This window comes from Equus caballus, chromosome 26 (assembly GCF_041296265.1).
Source record: "Equus caballus isolate H_3958 breed thoroughbred chromosome 26, TB-T2T, whole genome shotgun sequence".
Taxonomy (NCBI): Eukaryota; Metazoa; Chordata; class Mammalia; order Perissodactyla; family Equidae; genus Equus; species Equus caballus.
In genome coordinates, this window is record NC_091709.1 from 40,226,887 (window position 1) to 40,241,427 (window position 14,541).

At 45.4% G+C, this 14,541-nt stretch overlaps 1 protein-coding gene across 6 annotated transcripts in view; it reads right to left on the reverse strand.

Annotated features, from left to right (window-relative positions):
* The window catches only part of HLCS (holocarboxylase synthetase), a 199,811-nt gene extending 187,560 nt beyond the window's left edge, over positions 1–12,251 (reverse strand). For 2 of the 6 annotated variants that reach the window (XM_070252289.1, XM_070252287.1), the window contains exon 1: positions 12,088–12,251. The gene's annotated coding sequence lies outside the window, so the exon portion shown is untranslated. Of the gene's footprint in view, positions 1–11,558; positions 11,594–11,976 lie in introns of those variants that run through there. The other 4 variants (XM_070252288.1, XM_070252286.1, XM_070252292.1 and 1 more) reach the window with 3 other exon arrangements.
* Positions 12,252–14,541: the final 2,290 nt, after the last annotated feature.

Here is a 14,541-nt window from a genome sequence, read left to right on the forward strand (position 1 = left end):
TCTGCCCTTCAACACAACCCCTAGTTAATTCACAAGCACATTAAGTTTGAGAAGCATGCTAAAGACCACCTGTCATTTCCTGGGTCTGCGCTGCTCCAGAGTCTTAACGACACTCTTCCAAATTGTTGTGGAGAATAAAACCACAGACTAGGAATTTAAAAGCAGGACTTTGTTAATTATAAGAACGTCAATGCAGAAAGGATGGAGCGGTTACCAGCCAGCCACTGAAGATCACCTCAGTAACCCAGTACCCCATTAAAATCTGACTGGCTGTCTTCAGGAAAAGCCTTCCCAGACCCATAGGCTCCAGTCTCCTACCCTTAAGAGGCATAGCCTGGAAATGATGGTTTGGGGATGAGGCAGGGTGTTAACCAAAAGAATGTCACTCCACTAGAGGAAGCTGTCCGCCCCCCATTAAACGGATGACTGCCCCTCCCCAGGGGGAGCCTTCAGACTGCATTAGCCCTGTCTGAACTCGGAAAGCATTCCGGGCGCCAATCAGTCACGTGGCCAGAGCTGGGGAGGATGGTTTGTTTTTGAAATAAAGAATCCCCGTCTAGTAAGAAGCATTGAGTAGATGCTGAAATTGAAATCGCTGTCACTGTAAACTGTTCACATTTAGCAGTTAAAGGACAAACTCTCTGTTTTATAGATAAAAGAAGCTCTTCCCTCCACAACAGTGTTGAAGTGTTAAAAACAAATGATGTTCAGAGACCCCAGGGTCTCAAGAATGACCATCTGTTTGAAAAAGTGCCCTCCAAGAAAATAATTTAAATAGATATTTGACTGAAATTATGAGGCTTTTGTTGGTAAAAAATATAAAATGTGAAGAGCTTCTCTTTGAATATGCAATTTTCTGTGATCTGTGTGTTTATTAGCCAAAAAGTGTCAGGGTGATCATCTGTGTATGCAGTTAAAAGTTAAGTGAATTAAGCCATTTTAAACCAATAATCCTTTTTATTATTGGTTTAAACTCAAAAAGAAAAATGCAGTTTTGGACTGATAGAAGCAAGCTATGGGAGAAAGAACAGATTAAAGGTTTGGGCCATGGTCAGGGCCTCAAAGGGAAAAAAGTTGGCATTATAAATCTTGCTGATTAGCAAATGCACAGGCCCTATTAAGGTAGGGATCAAATGAACCACCGCTACCCGTGGTCAAAGATTAATTTTGGAATCCCAATTTTTAAAAGTATTTATTCCAGATGGGTAAATTTTGTATTAAAGAATTTTTTTAATTTAATTGCATTTTATTTTTATAAACTTTGGTTATTTTTCTAATATTATTGCTTTGGGAAGTTTTATATTTATCAAAAAGACTCTGAGTTCTACACCAGTTGTCTATAACTAAAAATACAGATAACAGGCCGGCCTGGTGGCGCAGCAGTTAAGTGTGCACATTTCCCTTCAGCGGCCCGGGGTTCCCTGGTTCGGATCCCAGGTGAGGACATGGCACCTCTTGTCAGGCCATGCTCTGGTAGGCGTCCCATATATAAAGTAGAGGAAAATGGACACAGATGTTAGCTCAGGGCCAGTCTTCCTCAGCAAAAAGAGGAGGATTGGCAGTAGTTAGCTCAGGGCTAATCTTCCTCAAAAAAAAAAAATATATGGATAATGGTCAAGGCAAGATGTGAATTTTGACCCAAGAATTAAAAGATGCTTTCACATAAAACCTTCAGAGCCTATATGTAATGTGTCATTATTTCTTCATTATATGGAATGTCAAAATATAGCTAGCTCCCTGCAGTAAAAATAAACATTGACTAGTAGGAGGTCAAGATAATGTTAACTGAGAGAATTGTTTGAATTTATTTACTCTAAGTCTTGGTATAACAATATGTAACATACTATGTTAAATTTTTAAGAGAATGCTACATATATTTTAAAACAAGATCTAAGTTTTGTTTTTATTTTAAAGATTGGTACCTGAGCTAACATCTGTTGCCAGTCTTCTCTTCTCCTCCTCCCCCGCCTCCCCCTCCTTCCCCTCCCCCCTCACTCCCTCCCCCTCCACACACCACTCCCCCCCTCCCCCGTACATTGTATAATCTAGCTGTTGGTCCTTCTGGTTGTGCTATGTGGGATGCCACCTCAGCATGGCCTGAAGAGCGGTGCCACGTCCACACCCAGGATCTGAACTGGTGAAACCCTGGACTGCTGAAGCATAGCGCACAAACTTAACCACTTGGCCACGAGGCCGGCCCAAGATCTAAGTTTTAAGATGGGATTGAGTATAGTTAAAATGTATTTACCAACTGTGTAAAATGTATACTTTCTAATATCAGAAATTTAATAATAGGCAGAACCAGTTAGTCTGGCTAGAGATCATACATATATGACTCTTTTAACTATGTTTTAAGTGACAATAGATGGAGGCGCTAGTGATGAAACTTTTACAGAACGTTGTAGACTGAACTGATTTCAAAATGGAATGGCAAGATGGACCCTCCTCCGGTAATTCAGTATCTAAAGGTGGCTGGAGACTGCTTGCTAAATTCTACCACCTTCTAAGAAAACTCTCACCTCTTAGAATAACAGTAGCCTCAAGTTGAAAGCAAAGTGAACCAATGGAACCAAACTCTCCATCAGATGAATATTTGAAGAGCTGGACTGAACAAGATGATGAATTACCATATCCTTCCCAGGACACTAAAAACTAAAGAAACTATGCAGACAACCTTGATCTCTACTGAGTAGCTCTAATGCTCATATTAATATCAATTGTTTTAGAACAATCACACTGTCAAATCAAGCAAACAGCTATTTTATTAATTATGCAAAATAAAGAGCAGATAAAATTAGGGGATCAAAAGAACTTTAAGTTAGAACACCTTAAACTATTGAAAATAGTTCATGTGAACTCATGTCTTTAAGAGAAAAAGAAAGGCTTTTCTAGTTTTATCCATTGAGATGGCCTCAGAGTAACTTTACCCCAGAATGCGCCATAGTGCTCAGATCCTGGTATGCATGCTATTTTTTCTGTTAAAAAGAACTAGAGATCCTTAGAGAAATGGCCAATTCAGGTGTTAAGGGAGGTACCTGATAAGCCAGGACACCTCATGCTAGAAAGCAGGACAGCTTCCGAGAAAAATAGGGTCGTGTCAAAAGAATACTGGAGCCAACCCAAAGGAACGCGCACTTGCCAAATTAGGACAATCTGAGTACCAAATTGAAATGCATCAAATTTATGAAGAGCCATGAGTCCATGATGACCCACAATAAAAGTTTAAGTATCGTACAAGAAAGTACAATAAAATATGCTGTAGTTGAGTCTTATTATTTGGTTATGTTTGTATAATTGACTCATTTATTATATTGCTGAAGATTAGTAAATTGTAAATTCTCCCTTTAGAAGGCTGTTTCTGACCCAAAGGAGCCCCAGTACAAAGACCTCATAAGCTGTGTGCCACAGCAGAGAGAGCCACAAGACACAACCAGAAGTCAATCGGATCTCGTTTTAAGCTCCTGAAGAGCTGGATGGTCCTAACACTCTGAGACAGTACAAGATGTCATTAGATCCATAGATCTTAAAAATTAAATACATCTTGAGAATTGATCAGCCTGTCTGGGAGCTGCAGGCTCCTCTGAGCGGGCAGAAATAGGTAATGCTTGGACCCAAATCCCGAGAGGGGCTAACTGAACTCGCTCCTTGAGATTACACAGTCACTGACGTAATGACAGTAGCTGACAATTCAGCATCTCATTAAAAAACCAGCAAAAATCTCCAAAGATAAATGATCTCAGTCAACTGGGACAGTGACTGTTTTCATTAAGAGCATCCATCTCCTAATCCAATAAAATTTTGAGTTAAGTATAGAAAGGCTTGGAAGAGCCAAAACCATAGATTTATGTTTCTGGATTAATAAAGAATCTATGTGTATTTGGTATTTATACACCTGAAATGTGTCAGAGCATGTGGCTGTTTCAGGGACAGCCTTATAACTGCTTTGAAACAGGTACTTGCTTTTAAGTTGAAATCTTACTGAGTTTCTGAACAGTATAGAAACATCTAAGTGAAGATTAGATTTGCCATACTGCTAAGTTTTATTTGCTAGATTTATAGGAATTGTTTGTTCAAGCAATTGCAGTACCTAAAAAGGAGATTTAATTTGAGAAGGACTTGAGGTCTGGCCCACGTCCTGAATACCCACTGCAGGCAGACCCTGCCCCTCCTCCCTTGTCTGTCTAACGAAGGAGAGCAGTTATGAACTCTGGAAAACCGTATCTATGAATATACAGATATGTATGTGGGGGCGGTATGTCCACAGAGGAGGAGAAAGAACTCAGTTCCTCCATATAAGATACTATTAGATGTGAGGGGCCGGCCCGGTGGCACAGCAGTTAACCCTTCCGCAGCCCAGGGTTCGCCGGTTCAGATCCCGGGTGCAGACATGGCACTGCTTGGCAAGCAATGCTGTGGCAGGCGTCCCACGTATAAAGTAGAGGAAGATGGGCACGGATGTTAGCTCAGGGCCAGTCTTCCTCAGCAAAAAGAGGAGGATTGGCAACAGATGTTAGCTCAGGGCTAATCTTCCTCAAAAAAAAAAAGATAGTACTACATGTGAGTCGTTGGAGACAGAAAAATGCTCCACAAAATGATCGATCCTAAATGTTTTTCGGGCAAACACTGTGACCCCTTTCAGGTAGCCTTTTGAAGTCTCACGACCACAAATTCTACCTTTCCCTCCTGACTGGCCTCATGAGGTCTCCCCCCTCAACTGTGGCACAAGCCCCCTCTTCCCTCCTGGGCAGGGGGCACTTTGTGGAGTGAGGGGAGGCCACAGTCATGTGCAAAGGACACCTGTGAGGTTGAGTGTTCAAGATCTGGCGTATGCTAAGCACAAACCTCTCCTTCCTTCCTCCCTTCCTCCCTTCCTTCCTTCCTCCCTTCCTGTCATCCTTCCCTTCCTTCCTTCCTTCTTACCTACCTACCTCCCAAGCAGTTCTTGCTTTTAAGTCAAATGTGCAGTTTATTTTCCACAGTTAACCGAAAATACCAAATGTAATAAATACAAATTGAAACCTAGATTCAGCAGAGTGGGACTGAAGACTACCAAGGAGAGAGTCACTCTCCAAAGCTACCTGAGAAAGAAGACAGATTACTTCACAGTCAGAGGAGTTGCATAGAAGACAGTGGAATAATAGCTTCGAAATACTGAGAGAAAACAACTCAGCCTAGAACTGCGTACCTGCCCAAACTAGCATTCAAGCTGAGAACAACAAAAAAAAGATGTTTTCAGAAATACAATGACTTGAGAGAGTTTACCACATACAGACCCTCACTAAGGGGTGTACTTCAGGAGGAAGAAACGTTAAAAGAAGAAAAAGTAAAGAGATGGGGAAGGTGTGGCATACAGGAATCGAAAGAGTCCGGGAATCGGTTTTGCTCTGTCCTTTAACAGTTAATTGACTTTATTCCCTTTTTTTTTTTTAAAGATTGGCACCTGTGCTAACAGCTGTTGTCAGTCTTCTTTTTTCTTTTCTTTTTTCTTTCTGCTTTTTCTCCCCAAATCCCCCCAGCACCTAGTTGTGTATTTTAGTTGTAGGTCCTTCTAGTTGTGGCATGTGGGACGCCGCCTCAGCATGGCCTGAAGAGTGGTACCACGTCTGTGCCCAGGATCTGAACCAGCGAAACCCTGGGCCACTGAAGCAGAAGGCATGCACTTAACCACTTGGCCACGGGGCCAGCCCCGACTTTATTCCCTTTATTTAAAAAAATCTTGTGATTAAAAAAGGAAACACTATAAAGCTTTTAAAATATAGAATATCTTTGTGACCTCCAAATAAGGAAAGACTAGTTAATCGAGATACTAAGAAACTAATTTTATTTATGTATTTATTGCTGAGGGAGATTTGCCCTGAGCTAACATCTGCTGCCAGTCTTCCTCTTTTTATACGTGAGCCGCCACCACAGCGTGGCCACCGACAGACGAGTGGTGTAGGTCAGTGCCAGGAACAAAGCCCTGGCTGCTGAAGCAGAGCTCACCAAACTTAACCACTAGGCCACCGGGGCTGGCCCAAGAATGCTAATTTTAAAGGAAAAGATTGATATGTTAAAATTAAGAACCTCTATTAAGAGACACTATAAAAAAGACAAGTTGTGGAAGGAGAATAGGTAATACATTATAGATGAGAAGGCATGGAATGAGAACATGAGACAGATAACTTTTATCAGATAACACAACTGTTAACGGATCCATGTCTAGAATACAGTATATAAAGAACTCCAATAAGAGAAAGTCAGGAAAAAAGAAGAGGTGCTAACGACTTGATCAAGCGCTTCAGAGACAGTATACCCATTTGGCCAATAAACATGAAAAGGTGCTCAATCTCAAAAGTATATACACTAAAACCTTAGTGAGAATTGGTATAAACCCATCAGATAGACAAGGATCCCCTTGTTCATCCCCAGAATTGTAGCTTCTACCCTCATGTCTCAAAGATCTAGCCGTGTCCAGTTTTCATCCTTCCATCTTCTGCAGCATTTGCCTTCCTGGCCATCATGTCTCCACCAGTCAGGGAAACAAACCACTCTAGATGTTCAAACGGGGGATTTAAGTATTCAGAATTGGCTACAGACACGATGAAGGTGCTCACACGGCAAACACAGGACAGTGAGGCAACCCAGAGAATAGAAATAGTAGAAAGCCGCTACACACCGCAAGGATATGGAGTGACCTCAGCCTGGGAGCCAGGGTCTCCTGGTGGAAGCCTGAACCTCACACATCTGTCCTGTGGCAGATGGAGCCACAGGGAAAACAGCTCCTGCTGGAGACCTGGCCAGAGCTAGAGAGAAGGGGGAAATTCCCCTGGCTTCCCCATTCCTCTGGCCTCCTACCATCCCCTTGGCTGAACCTCAGTGGAAGCCAAACAGAAGAGGAACCTCAAAGGGCCCTCGCTCCTTGAGAATCAGGGGAAAGAGGAGGAAGAGGCACGAGGGTGAGTGGATCTGAGAAGAAACATGCCAGTAGCCAGCCCTTGTCCTTTCTGAAACTCTTCCCTTGAGTTCTTTCAAAATTCACTTTTCCATTTCTATTCCTGTGTTATGGGCTGAATTGTTTCCCCCTAAAATTCTCACGTTGAAATCCTAACCCTCAGTGCCTCAGAACGTGACTGTGTTTGGAGAGAGGGCCTTTAAGGTGGTGATTCAGGTAAAATGGTGATTAAGGTAAAAATATAGATGGGCCCTAATCCAGTATGATTGGTGGCCTTCTAAGAGATTAGGACACATAAGGAAGACCAGGTGAAGACACAGGGAGAAGATAGCCGTCTACAAGCCAAGGAGAGAGGCCTCAGAAGAAACCAACCCTGCTGACACCTTGATCTTGGTCTTTGAGCCTCGGGACTGTAAGGAAATAAATTTCTTCTGTCTAAGTGCCCTAGTCTGTGGTACTCTGTTAGGCAGCCGGAGCTGACTAATACATCCTACTTCCCAGTAACCCCTTCTGTGTCTCTCTGACCCTCCTTTGAAGCACTGGGTATGAGTGGGTCTTTGCCCCCAACTTCTGGCCTCTCTGGTGGTTCCACTTGCCCTCGGTTTCAGCACCACCCTCCTGGGCGTGATGCTCAGATTCTCCTTGCCAGCTCTGGCCTCTCCCAGGCTCCACTGCCAGGATCATCGCCTCTACATATCTTTACTTGGATATTCTGTTAGTATCTCAAATGCAACATGAGTAAAACCAAATAACATTTTTTCCCACAACTTACCTCTTTATTCTGATTTCTCTCCTGTTAATGACATCACAGTCTCCTTTTCACTGGACCTAGAATTCAGTCATCTTGGAGTCCTTACGCCCCTCCACCCCGCATCCTCTTTATTCCTGTATCAGTGGAGGGCACCTCCGCACGGTCTCTCGAGCGTCTCTCTTTCCCACCACCACGCCCCCAGTCCAGGCCCCCATTCTGCTCTCATCAGAGCTAACACGACACCCTCGCGTGCCCCACAGCTCTGCTTACTCCAGCGCACCTCCACACTTGACCTTCTAAAGTGCGGCTCTGAGCCCATCGCTCCCCTTCCCAGACCCTTCAGTGTCTGCCTCTGCCCACCAGGAAGTTCAGGGGGTCTTGCCTGGCGTTCAAGACCTTCCATTGCACCCTCCTGGCCTGGTCTCCCCTTAGTGCCATCCATCCATCCATTCATTCATTCCACATCACACCAAGCTCACTGTCCATTCTTTCATTTAACCCACTCAATAACCCAGAAGGGTGCCTACTGTCTCCATCTTGCGGAGGAAATGGAATTTTAGCACCACTGGGAGACTTGGTCAAGGTCCAATGACTAGGTGGGGAAGCTGGGGGTTGAATTTATCTCTTTCTGTCTCCAAAGTCCTTCACTGGATAAACTAGGCACCGGAGAGCGAAGAATGCTCTATGCACAACATTAATACCTTGAAATGAGACTCAAGATCCAAGAGGAACAGCGGCAGAAGGTTCGGGGTGTGCCACTGCTAGCCCCAGGACAGCCTTCTGTATCCAGATATTGGACAGGCTGGGGTCATCCGGAACTTGGACACACCAAGTGGGATTTCACGGAGACCACTGGGCAAGCAGCTGGCTCTGAAAACGCACAAAGCATATACCAGAAGACAAAAGAGGCTTGAGATACACTGTCACACCTGAATGACACCAATTCATTACTGTTTTAAGGAATCTCAAGACTAGGAAAACCCAAAGGTAAAAATTACAGGGTCTAAACGCAATGTGGTACCCTGGATTGGATCCTAGAACAGAAAAAGGACTTCAGTGGAAAAATTGGGGCGATCTGAAGTCCGTGGCTTAATTAGTATTGCACTAACCCACGGTTGTCTAAGATGTTAATACTGGAGGAAACTGGGTGAAGAACTCTGTACTATTTTTGCAACTGAATTTCACTGGCATTTTTTTTCTCTGTCCTTAACTAGCACATCTCCAGCACATCAGTTCATCTCTCTGGAACCCAGTTTTTCAACTGTTTTTAAAAAAAAAAAAAGGAGAAACACAAACCAGATCATCTCTAACTGCCCCCTCAAGCTCTAAAGTTCTGGGGGGGGGGTCCTAATACATTTACACGTGATTCCACTTACAAGGATGTGATTTGCAGCGACCTCTGACCCACCTTCATATCCCTGGTATTGAGCACTGTGCCAGCACGGCGTAGGTGCTCAATCAACTTTTTGAAACTAAACTGGCTCATGCCTCCATGTGTAAAAGGAGGTAGCACTGTTATCTCTTTTACCCAGTTGGCCACTAGAGAGCGAAGTGGTCACAAAACTGTCTCTATTGATAGCAAGTTGATCTCCATCCAGCAGAGGGGAGTGGTCCTTTACGTCCCGGGCACGTCAAATTCCTTCCTGGGTGGGGGAGGGGAGTCAGCATCTGTGAGGAGCTTCCTGCCCATCAAACAGAACCTCCAGTTGGGGCAATTAGTACCATAAGCTTCCAGAAGATCAGACAACCCCCCCCACACACACACACACACACACACACACGAACACTCAGCAGCCTCAAGACTAAACCATCTCAATGGTTCGGAGACCTAACTGCAAACAAGTGACTACTGACGCTCCAGGTACACGGAGTACATCACTGATTGTCTTCCTAACCATCCGGTCCCATTTCCTGAGTAAAGGCCTCAGGTTTAAAGGGCCGATTATGGAGATCAGATGAATGAATGTGGAAACTGACTAAAACCTTTACAAACAAAATGAGAAAAAGCATTAACAGCGCATCCCTCAGCAGTCTGGGGCTGAGCCTGAGCGCCGTATAGTTAGTATAGTGAAGTTATAGAGGCCAGGATCCAGAGTCAGGCATGCTGGATTCAAGTATTGCCGCAGACCCCCAACTCCCCACACCGACACGTGAATGCATTCAGTGGCCATGTGAACATGGGCAAGGGTCTCTCTTTCCACTGCTCTACTGCAGGAATAATAGCATCCACGAGGATGTGGCCATGAGATGAAGACGGAGCATGGGCACACAGCTGGGGGGTGACTGCTCTGATCAAGGATCAACCCACCTGGACCCAGTCAATAGGAAGGGAATAAAGGGGAAGGTGCTTTCATTTCATCCTCGTGAGAACTCTGGGGTATTATTACCTCTTTTTAACAGAGCAGCAAACTCGGGCTCTGAGGTCTACACAAAGTGAGGCTCCTTTCCCTTAGACCCCGCTGTCTTTCTCAGGCATGGAAAAGCGGGTTCACCTAAAAATTTTCCTCAGCTTGTCAGTCACAGCGCTTGACGTCTCTACCACTTGAACCACCCCTTCAGGTTAAGTCATTTCATCTCCCGACGGAATAAGATTTAAACTGAAGTCAGCATCCAGTCCTGGGCTGCTGCTTTAAATAGTTTCTATCACATTAAGTCAGAAAATATACTGTAGGATCCCCCATTGTGTAGGACGGAGGACAGAAACATTTGAGAGAAACTGCAGCCTGATCATCTGGGTAGAATCGAGAACAGCACCTATCTTAGCCCTGAGACGGGGCAGGAAAGACCACAGCGACAACCAGAGGGGCATCAAGGGACAATGGGGACAGTAAAGGCACTGAGGGGTCAAAAACTAAGTGTCCTCAGGCAGAGTGCCTTGGGAGTATGGAGTCACCCAACGCACAGATGACAGTAACTATCAACAACTAGATAGCCTGAAATGACATACACTGTGGTAACACCCGGCACAGATGCGTCCTCTGAAAACACCATGACAAGGGGCCGATGAGTGACGTCATAACAGAATTTTCTCTTCTCCCTCTGCCAACCTAAACATTTTCTCCTGGGAAGTGAGACTTCTGTGCTTAGGGAAAGCCAATCACTGCTTAAAAGGGGGGAAAAAAAAGTCATACCTATTATAAACCTTTACTACTGTAAATTTCATGGGTCTGGAAAGGGAAGTTTGGTGGGAAAAACCTGTGGGAGAACGGGAACATTGTATACAGCTCAGGTTCCCAGCCCGTGGCCTTGCTTCCTTGTTCTCACAGCATTTATGTTTCCACAGAGGCACCAGTATCGAGTCTCCAGGAAGGGGGGCAGCAAAGCCACCATGCCCCTTGTTGATGTCCCTGGCTGTACAAGTCAACCTGTGATTTTTACAATGCGTTTATGCAAACCCTGCTTCTTAGCCGCAAACGCACTGCAGGCAGTTTGTAATAAAATAACAGTAAATCTGGTGGCATTAAAAGAGAAATTCAGACTGTGGAAAGGGAAGAAGCAACTCAGTAACCACAGGGCCAGCGTGTTCTGTGTTTATGAAATAGTAAATAGAGCCCTTTGCTGGAGAAGCCAAGAGCAGATGATGCTGCTGAATTGGAACTCTGCCTTCTGCAGCCTGCTTTCTACAAGATTCCAGCCCTGGAAGGGTGATTGCATTCAGACCCCATCGGGCATCTCGAATGAGAGAAAAGCAAAATCAAAAGAGCAAGCCGTGATTAAAATATTCTTTTCTATAAAAAAAAAAAAAAAAAAAAACTCCCCCTAGGGGGGTAAACAGGAGGATCGAAGCGGGAAACCGAGCAGGAGTATCTGGCCCACCCACCAGCGTGTGCCTAGTGCCCCGGGAGGAGCTGCAGCCCAGGGGCCTCAACCCCTTACCTGGCAAGACCAAGCCCAAGGAATCAGCGCCGCACGTCCCCGTGGGCCGAGCCGGACCCCCGCCGCCGCGCTCCCGGCCTCCGCGCCCGCACCTGCGCCCCGCGCCGCGGCCAACGGAGTGGGCGGCCGCCGCCGAAATGCACCCGAGGGGGCCGAGGCGTCGCCGCCCAGCACCGAGCAGGTGGCAGCGGGGGCGTGGGGAACAGTCGGTGGGAAAGGCCAGGACAGCAGACCCCTCGGAGGGGCCCCGCTGCCGAGGCGCGCGCGGCCCCTAACCCTGACCGCGCTCCAGCCGGCTCCGGCCACGACTGGCCCCACTGGCCCGGATATTTGGCTCGTCCAGAGCGCCCTTCTCGCTGCCCTCCTCCGCTTGGCTGCCCAGAACACTGCCTCGCCAACATCCCCAACATCCGCCTACCTGTCCTTTAGGTCTTCATTTAAATGCCAAAATGTCACCTCCTGGGGATGGGCCTCCTCCACTCCTAGGCTAAGAGAGGCTCCCTCCCACCTCCGCTGCAACAACACTCACCCCTTTGCAAGTGTTTGTACCGTGCGTGTCTGCCTTCCCCTGGAGACTGGAAAACCTTGGGGGCAGGGGCCGGATCTGTCTTTATTCCTGGCACATAGTGACGTTGGCTGAAGGTTTTGCTCAATGAGAGAAAAGTCGCCCAAGTGGGCTACTTGTGTTAGGGTGTTTGGAGAAGGAGGTACAGAGTATGGGCTCAAGTTGTTTACTCAGTGGATTTCTTTCCCCAGTGTTACTCCTTCCTTCATTACAAGAGTAACTGAAATCTGGATACTTAACTCTTACTGTCCTTTACTAAGGGCACAAGCAGATTTCCATGGCAACCCTAAGGCTGGATGGATGGAGTCTTAATTCTGCCCTCTGAACCCTGAAACCTTCGTTTTCAGCACAGCAATATCAAACAAGGACTTGAGGCTTCCCCCTGTCTGTTTTGGGGAATAGGGAATTCGTTATCCTGTAGTCTGACCCAGACTGACACACAGTGTCTATTCCAGTACTCCACCGAAAGAGAAGGAAATAAATGGAAAGTCTAAGCATTTGGGGAAAGGAATCATGTCTGACCTCTGGGGAAGCGCTTATGAATGGTTTCCAGAATAACTCTAGGTCAGAGAAAATCTCAGGTGAGAATTTCCCATCACTGCTGAGGTTTCTGGTAAATAGGAGAGCTGGAATTCAGGGGTGATTGGAACTGATATCTTCAATAACATGATTTTTGATGAATACAAAATATTCCACTTTTGGGGCCCGCCTGGTTGCACAGCGGTTAAGTGCTCATGTTCCGCTTCTCGGCGGCCCGAGGTTCGCCAGTTTGGATCCCGGGTGCAGACATGGCACCGCATGGCATGCCATGTTGTGGTAGGCATCCCACATATAAAGTAGAAGAAGATGGGCATGGATGTTAGCTCAGGGCCAGTCTTCCTCAGCAAAAAGAGGAGGATTGGCAGCAGATGTTAGCTCAGGGCCAATCAGGAAGGAAGGAATCTTAAATACAAATGAATGTTATCCCTACAAAGTACCCTGTTTTGTTTTATAACTTTATAAAAATAATGTTATTCATTAAGTAGACTTCTTAGCCTTGCATCTTTTCCACTTAGTGTTTCTAAGATTCACACATATACAGTTGGGCATAGCTGCACTTTATTCGTTTCCACTGCTGTATAAGGTTCAATGGTATGTCTAAACCATCATTTGTTTAGCCATTGTTCTGCTGGACATGAGTTATTTCCAGTTTGTTTGCTCTGGCAAACAGTGCTGCTCTGAACAGCCCCTCACTTGTCTCCGGGGCCCGTGGGCAAGGGTTTCTCTGGGTTTGGACCAAGAAGAGGAATTACTGGTTGAGCTAACGTCCAGTGTTAAAAGATAATGCTAAACTGTTTTCCAAAGTAGTTAGACCAATTTATACTCCCATTACCAGTGGTTTTTATTTGTTTCCAACTCAATATCTTTTAGGCCAGGGGCCGACCCGATGGCGCAGCAGTTAGGTTCGCACGTTCTACTTCGGCGGCCCGGGGGTTCACCGGTTCAGATCCTGGGTGCCGACATGGCAACGCTTAGCAAGCCATGCTATGGGAGGCGTCCCACATATAGAGTAAAGGAAGATGGGCATGGATGTTAGCTCAGGGCCAGTCTTCCCCAGCAAAAAGAGGAGGATTGGCCACGGATGTTAGCTCAGGGCTAATCTTCCTAAAAAAAAAAAAATCTTTTAGGCTGAACACTTCTTCTTTTCAATTTTAGGTTTATACTGCTTTTCACAACTGCCTTGGAGAATTACAAGGTTCTCGAACACAAAACACCTTGTGGTTCTTTGTCAGAATCCTCTAGAGGCAACAAGCCAGCTAATTACAAATCTCTTATTGTTCAACGACTAAATTTAGGCCCTGGTGGCTTGGATTAGACCCCTGGGTCCTAGGACAGTGGCAGGGGTGTTACTAACCTAAAAAGTCTGCTGTCAGCTTAGAGTTCTCCCATAACACGAGAGAGTCCTTTGCACAATAGCGGGAGCAGCTGCTTTCAGAATCTCCTGCTATTTGTGGCTCTATGCTCTCACCTCCCATGTTACATACAACCTTCTATTTAAATCAGCCACTCTTGGCATCTTGAATTACTACTCTCTTCTTAAAGGCTATAAAAACATTTACACTCTTTGATTTGGTATTCATAATCCTAGGCATTTATCCTGAAAATGGTAACCAAAGAAGAAAGAAATCAGATTTGTAAAGATGTTAATAGCAACATTGTAAGAGTGATTTTTTTAAATTGAAAATTTTAAACGTTCAACAGGGAGCATATTTACGAAAGTTGTGTTATAGCCACTCAGTAGTACAAAGTATAACAGAGGCGTTTTCTTCTTTCCTGAACCGTTTGAGATTAAGCTGCAGAATTCATGACTCCTCACCCCAAGTACTTCACGGTATCTTTCCTAAGAACGAGAATGTTCTCTTGCGTAACCACATTGCA